Here is a 7,695-nt window from a genome sequence, read left to right on the forward strand (position 1 = left end):
TGATGGGTTCAGCTGTAGAGAGTTTGTTGGGCTTGGTGGGAGGAACAGATTTTGAACAGAATGTGAATTATTCTATGCTCTGTAGATTAGAGAAGGGCCAGTTGGGGTGGTGAACATGGCTTTGGGTTTCACCTCTTGACCCCAGGCCACTGGGGCTCCTCAGTGGAGAATCTGGATGAACACTGATCGGCAGATATAATAACTCTCAGTAAATAATGTATATATGTATATACACATTTTGCCACTGGGGCAGGTGTGGGGCATTCTGATTGGCACAGGCGGTGAAAGAATTCACCCAAGGCAGATCAAAGAGATAGAAGTTTTTTGAATACACTGCAAGGGATAGCGGGCAGGATGGCAAAGGAGAAACAGTCTGCCAGGAGGTGGTGGTGGGGTGGCTATAGTTATGGGGTGGAGTGAGGAGGTATGGGAACCTATGGAATTTTCCTTTTTTTGGTAACTGTGCCTCATCGTAAGTGGCCCATTGGTCAGTTAGGGTCTCTGGCCATTTCAAGGTGGGTCACTCAATGAGCCCGTTTGCGTCAGCTTGGTAGTCACTGTGGATCCTTTTGCCTTGCTCAAGTTTTCATTGCTTGAGCCTGTTGCCTAAAAGTGGTCTCTACAGCAGGGACATTTGGTGCTTGTCAGATGTTCTGTCTGCTTCACATTTTGCACACAACCCCTCCTGCCTGCCGCAGGGAGGCAGCAACAGGTGACAGTTTCTGGCTGTTGGCCACCAGAACACTTGAGGTGTCACTTCTAGGTCAGAGCATCAAGAGGCCTGACCCAACAGCGCAGATCCCTCTTTTGCTGTTGTGACCCGAGGTACGGTCTGTGTCCCTGAAGGACTATACAGAGCGGAGTCCTCCCATCTTACCTCCCACCCCCCCAATGCCAATGCCCTTGCAGGATAAAAGTGTCACTATAGCATAACCTAGCCTATTATGAAACCAAGCACCACATCACCAATCATGGCATATGACGGAGTTTGGGTTTGGTTTTGGATTAAATGCCCAAGGATCTCATGAGAGAGTCCTGTGATGCTGAAAATATCTTGGATGTTCTTATGACTCATTGATTGCACTGTGAACATGCCTGGGGCAGCTCTATCTTCAAATGGCGTGCATTGCCATTCCATGCCTCACCTTTCTTCACCTGGAAGGGAGGTAACCGGTATCCTCCCCACAGAGCAGTTTTCTTATCTCTCATCTAAAAAATCCTGTAATTCTTGGTTCCTACTGAAATTCATGCCAGACAAAAGTCTCACAACCCAAACTGGTGGCAGAAAGAGGAGAGGGATGAATCAAAGCACCAGTGCTCCTCTTGCCCTCTTGTCAAGCAGACCCCCCGGGGGGGGGCAGCCCCTTTGGCGGTGTGCTGCTGGGTGCTTTTGTATTTGTGGGCTGTGGCTTACCTGAGAAACAGGACTTGCTGTTTCATCTCAGCATTCTAAAATTGCAGAGTCTGGAGAAAAGACTGCCCCCGACAGAGTTCCTGAGTTACAGAGTGGGAACCCAGTGACTCACCCTTGCTTTCTGAAAGAGAAAGCTGCACGGCAGTCAGCCCGCTTCCTTCCCACCTGCCACCTAGTGGTTCCCCGAAGAATTGCAGCCTCCGGCTCAGGGCCAGAGGGCCCCCCCCCCCATCTTGTTACCATTCTGCATTCTGCATTCTTATCTGATCTCCTTCAGAGGGCATTAGCCCTGGAAGGCGCCTTAGAGATCGGCTAAGCCAATCTTCTCAGTTTACAGCTAAGGTAACAGAGACCTAGAAGAGAGGCATAGTGCTAATCAGTGGTGGAGCCAGGCCTAGAACCGAAGGCCCCGAGGAGGCCCTCCTTGTATTATTCTTCCAGCATGTATTCATTTACTCCCTCAACCATCCAGTCAATATTTGTTTGGTGCCTACTAGGTGGTGCTGGGCAGGGCACTGAAGCTGAGAGACCCGGTAGCTGCCCTCAAGAAGCTTCCCGAGAAGGACGATGAGCATGCAAACAGGCCATCACAGAAAATGAGTGCTCTGTGGGAGGAAAAGATGAAGGGCCAGGAGAACCTGTGGAGAAACTGTGAAGGCTTCCCCAAGAGGTGCTACTGGGGCTAACTTCGGGACGAGGGGTTCCTCCGGCAGGTAAGTCAGGGGCAGGCCCAGGCTGGGGGCAGCAAGTAGAGCGATGCCCAGGGCGGGCAGAGGTGGTGGGTTCTGGGCACCTCGTGGAGGTCGGTATCTCTCCCCAGAGCGTAAAGCAGCAGGGAGGCGAAGGGACGGACATGGAGCAGCCTGGCAGCCGGGCCTGGGGCCTCGGATGTCGGCAAAGGCGTTGAGGCTAAACGTCCCTGAAGAAAGTTTTCATTAGAGGAAATAAGAGCAGGTGTATTCATGTGACAGATCTCTCTGGCTGCGGTGAGAAAGGCCCCCTGGAGAAAGCAAGAGAGCCAGCCAGAATGCCAGGGCAGCAGTTCAGGCGAGAGAAGGAAGGGCAGGGTCTGCCCCAGGCCCGAAGTGCAGGGAGTGGCGGAACATTCACCAACGGAGGGAATACAGGAAGGAAAGTGCTGGGGGGAGGGGGTGTCAGGAGGGGGAGGGTAGAAAAGGTGATGAAATTGGGTGTGGACACCAAGGGGCCAGGCGCCCCGGGGGACAGTTGGGAAGTGATGGCCCCAGGCAGTTGGGCCTGTGTGCCTCTAGGAAAAGCAACAAGGGCCATACACGCATACTTTTGAGATTAGGTGGCAAGCAAATTCATGGCCGTGGATGAAATTGCCCAGGGAACGCATAAGGTGAGAGGAGAACAGGCTACAGAGGGAGCCTGTCCAGGTTGGGTTCGCCAGAAGGCAATTTTGGAAAGTTTAGTCTGCAAATGTTTTTAGAGAATACCCTTGGAATCAACACCCCTAGTGAAAGGAGGTAGGAGTGGGGGCAGAGGAAGAAGGAAAAGCCCCCGGTGACCCCACGGGGAGCTCTGGAGCTCACATGGCTGTCAGAGTTGACTGCTTGGGGCCAGAGTGGCCGCATCTTTATTCCTTTGCCTCCATCAGAGAGCCCTCCTGCCCCCACCCCCCACCCCAGGAAAGACCTTGGGGTAAGGCAGCTCTCTGCCGCAGAGGTCATCCCTAAAGGGGTTGACTCTTGAAGGCCCTATGGTCCCAGCCACTGGGCAATGATTCTTTCCTGGAAGGAGGATCTGCCCTCAGGCCAGAGTTCTAGTTTGGTCCATTTGCTGTCACAGTTGAGCAAGGGCATACCACAGGGCACCCAAGTGGATCATCTGGGTGTCAGACATTTTCCTCCCTGACCCCACCTGGTGACAAGAGCCCTATCTCCCCCTTATGATGAGGGTGGTGTTCCCCTGCTAGGATGGTGACTCCTCTGTGAGTTGCTGGGCTCTGGACACAAGGAGCCCAAAGTGCCTAGTGGCCACCATAGCTAATTACTGAGCAGAGCTCTTGCTGTGTCCCCTGGAGGCAGTGTCCTCCCTTTGGGAAACAGGCCCGCAAGTGCAGCTTTGGGAAGCCCAGTCCCCTGTCCCGGCTGGGGGAGTGATGATAGGAGGGACTGCTCCTGCTTCCCCTCTTGGATCCCTGACTCACATGGTCTTCCTGCTGGAACACAGCACCATATATAGTCCTTTCGTTCAAGCTACATGAAGGGTCTTGGGGGATGGTTCTCCATCCTCCTAAATTACCATCTCTGAGCATTTCTGTCTTTGGTGGGCAGCTTGTGGGTGGAACAGACGGTGTCCTGTAGCCGGTGGCTCCCATGGCTCTGGGCCCACTCTCCCACCTTTTTGGCTGTCTCACATGACGTTCTGTGCGATGCCATGCTGGAGGATCCCGCACTCTGTAAGCACTCAGATAATGGCATGAAGGCTCTGCGGACAGGAAGGGCAATCCCACACCTGGAATGTGGTTCTATTCCATCAGAACTGATTGCTGGCCCTTCTGGGTGGAAAGAGCCCCACATCACCAGCTTGTGAGGTAGCGGTCAGTTCTCCTTGAGGAGAACTGGTGCCGTGGGGGTGCCATGACAGCCTCAGCCTGGGCCTCTGTTGGTAGGGAGGATGTTTGGTGACAGCAACAGCAAGAACAGCTTTGGTAAGTGGAATTCCATGCTGTTGGCTCCGGCACAACCTCCACCTCTGCTACCATGGCTCTTTTGTCCGTGGCCCATTCACTGTACCAGCCCTGGGGTGGTTGAAGACAGGGGCCAGCTAACATCAACCAGTTGAGTCAGTCTGTCTACTCATGTTCTCTCTCTAGGTGATTACAGGTGGCCCAATGATCTTCACACTTGGTGGACACTCCATCCACATGCCTCTTCCCCAGACTGCCCTGTCCTATGCTCTGTATTCTAATCTTTCTCCCCAGAGTTTCCTGATCAGCCTGGTCAATGCCTGGCCCTCCACTCATGAGTCTATGTGGACTCACAAGGTGGCTGGCCAGGCGCCCTGCCAGGGTATGGCTACAGCACAACTGTACTGGGTGGAGCTTGCGCCCCTACATGGACCCATCCGGAAACCCAGCTCAGGCTCTTAACTCATTCGTCGCCATTTCTGTGGGATCCCCCATACAGCCAGAGATGTGAACTAAAGACAGGACACTGGTGCAATGGAGGTGACAGTGCTGTAGCGCATCAGCGTGATGTTCTGTGGGATGTCTGGACAGCCTAGATCTCTTCACGACGTCCTGACAGAGGGTGGAGAGTGAACATGGTCCTGGGCAAAGCTCTATGTGAGTCTTGTTGTTGTCCATCCCATGGAAATGCAAACTGTTTCTGCCCCTCTTTTCTGATTAGAATAGAAAAGAATGCATTTCCCAGATCATTGGCCACATATTATGTCCCTGCGGCCTTATTATGCCGCTCTATCAAAGATACCACATCAGGGGCGCCTGGGTGGCTCAGTCGTTAAGCAATCTGCCTTCAGCTCAGGTCATGATCCTGGGGTCCTGGGGTCCTGGGATGGAGCCCTGCATTGGGCTCCCTGCTCTGTGGGGAGCCTGCTTCTCCCTCCCACTCCCCTGCTTGCATTCCCTCTCTCGCTGTGTCTCTCTCTGTCAAATAAATAAATAAATAAATAAATAAACAAATAAATAAACAAACAAACCACATCAGCTGCAATTGGGACTGCTCCTTGGTTGAGTTTGTTGTAGTCTGTTATCATCTTCTAGGATTCAGCTGCAGAAGGAGAAATACGATGAAGACCACCACCACTGCATCCTTTGGATCCCTAAGGCTGGCACCAAATTCCACCATCCTCCCCTCGATGCAGTATTGCTTGGCTGGGGAAGGGGCAGTTTCATAGGCTTCCACAGAGCTTTCTCCACCATGAGAGCTCTTACCCCACAGGCCAAGGACCCACTGCGGGAATTGTGCCAACTTCCAAGTATGCCTATCCCAGTTATATATTCAGGGAGTAGGCAGTGATCCCAGATGGGTCTTCAGACCACATGGACCCTTAGCCAGGATTGTATGTATTGTCCGGTTCCCGTATGCCTCCATTTTAGCAGGAGGACCATGATGTGACTTCAGATCTCGGTGTCTCTCTCAAGTCCAACGCTGACTCTGGAGATGTTTGGGTCTTCCTTTTCCCTAGTATAGTGTTACTTGAGTAAATGACCTTTGGTCTTTTGGGGGAGGGGCTGGATGGTCATACGGTGTATACTTAATGTGGTGTTGCAGGGGACCTGGCTATGTCTTTAGTTATTGGGTTCCAGGTCCAGAAACTGAGCAAGGGACCATAAGATTTTATTGGGGTGACTGCACTCAGCCTCCTGATTGTCCATCCACAGTTTCTTCTGATGGTGTAGGGTGAATAAACTCTCGCAGTCGGCCTCAGTTGAATCCACGGGCACTCTGGAACAAAAATGGCACATCACAGTTGGGCCGAAATGGCCTGGCCCCTGTACAGCTGCCGCCATCAGTCACTGGATGTGAGCTGTCCTGGGAAGGGTGTGCAGACTCCAAAGGAGGTGACAGTCGATGACTGTCTGCTAGCAGCATTTCCAGCAGCTGGAACAAGTCCTTTCTTGAAGGGGGATCTAGGTGGCACATCTCAGCGCCCACCACAGAGTCTTTGGAGAAGCCACCAAAGTTGAAAGAGTTGGGCTCTTGAGGATGTGGAGAAGGATAGGGTCCGAGCACAGGTGGATAGATTAACCTTCGATAAGAGGAAGGGAAACTCATGGCAATGGGGGGAGGAGAAGATGGTAAGAATGGGGTAAGATGAAGATAAGGGTTTGAGTAGAGGAAGAAGGTGTTGGGGAAATCAAGCCAGATAATCTATGTTTTCTTTGTAAAATTAGAAGCACCTTATCTGGTGAACTTGAGCTTGGCTAGGGTTAGGGCTTGAGGAGAATAGTCCTGAGAGTAAATGAGAGAGGACATAGTCTAAGGGAGTGCAGGATAGTGTTTGAGGGGCAGCTGATGTTGAGGCCATGCCTGACTGTGCCCCTCACCTGCTGGTCAGGTGGTTTTCCTAGCAGTGCTCCGTGCCCAGCTGTAGGAGCAGCGAGGAGTTGGCTTCAACCTGTGCTGAGTGGATGTGGAGGACAGTGAGGAAATATGCTGTTAACTAGTTGCCTCAGTTTTCCTAGACAGTTCTTCTGGATTCTTTAGATATAAACTCTCATTTTAAAAATTGTTTGTTTCCTAAGGGATGAAGCATGAGAGGGTATTAGAGTTGCGACGTGGTAAGGTTTTCTGCTCCATTGGTCCCATTTATCAATTTGTTCTTTTATGGAGCTTGCTGTTTTATCTATGAAATCTTCATCTAATTAAAGATCACAAAGATTTTCTCCTGTGTTTTCTTCTAGAAGTTTTATAGTTTTAAGTTTTATGTTTAGGTCTAATTTTGAGTTTGTTTTTGTGTTGGCGTTAAGTAGGACCTGAGATTTCCTTTTTTTAATTTTGTTTTTATTTTTTAATTATTTTTTATTATGTTATGTGACTCACCATACATTACATCATTAGTTTTTGATGTAGTGTTCCATGATTCATTGTTTGCGTATAACACCAGTGCTCCATTCAGTACGTGCCCTCTTTAATACCCATCACCAGGCTAACCCATCCCCCCACCCCCCGCCCCTCTAGAACCCTCAGTTTGTTTCTCAGAGTCCATAGGTTCTCATGGTTCGTCTCCCCCTCCAATTTCCCCCTTCATTCTTCCCTTCCTGCTATCTTCTTTTTTTTTTAATTTTTTGATTAAAAAAAATTTTTTTTTGAGATTTCCTAGTAAATAAGGAAATGCCAATTAAAACCACAATGAGATACCACTACACACTACTTAGAATGGTTAAAATGAACAAGCTTGACCATATCAAGTAGTTGACATGGTCCTTGCTGTTTGATGGGGATGGGGAGGACCCAGAACTCCATACACTGATGGGAATGTAATGGTATAATCACTACAGAAAACAGTTCATCAGGTTCTTTAAAAGTTATACACACAGGGGCACGTGGGTGGCTCAGTCAGTTAAGCGTCCTACCCTTGATTTTGGCTCAGGTCATGATCTCAGCGTCCTGGGATGGAGCCCCACATCTGGGCTCCCCACTCTGTGTAGAGTCTGCTTGTCCGTTTCCCTCTGCTTCTCTCTCCCTCTCTCAAATAAATAAATAAATAAAATCTTAAAAAAGAAAAAAAGAAATTACACATACAACTGCCATATGATCCAACCATTCTACTTTTAGGTGTTTATCTAC

The 7,695-nt window shown here is 50.3% G+C and overlaps 1 long non-coding RNA gene across 1 annotated transcript; it reads left to right on the top strand.

Moving 5' to 3' along the window:
• The first annotated feature begins 1,649 nt into the window (after window positions 1-1,649).
• On the top strand, window positions 1,650-5,041 carry LOC141370118 (uncharacterized). Its single transcript, XR_012373879.1, has 3 exons — window positions 1,650-1,756; window positions 1,912-2,127; window positions 4,257-5,041. It is a non-coding gene; the product is annotated as an uncharacterized lncRNA (long non-coding RNA).
• Window positions 5,042-7,695: the final 2,654 nt, after the last annotated feature.

The sequence above is a fragment of the Callorhinus ursinus genome, unplaced genomic scaffold (genome assembly GCF_003265705.2).
Source record: "Callorhinus ursinus isolate GAN/ISIS: 27379988/994484 unplaced genomic scaffold, GSC_fseal_2.0 scaffold26, whole genome shotgun sequence".
NCBI classification, from domain to species: Eukaryota; Metazoa; Chordata; class Mammalia; order Carnivora; family Otariidae; genus Callorhinus; species Callorhinus ursinus.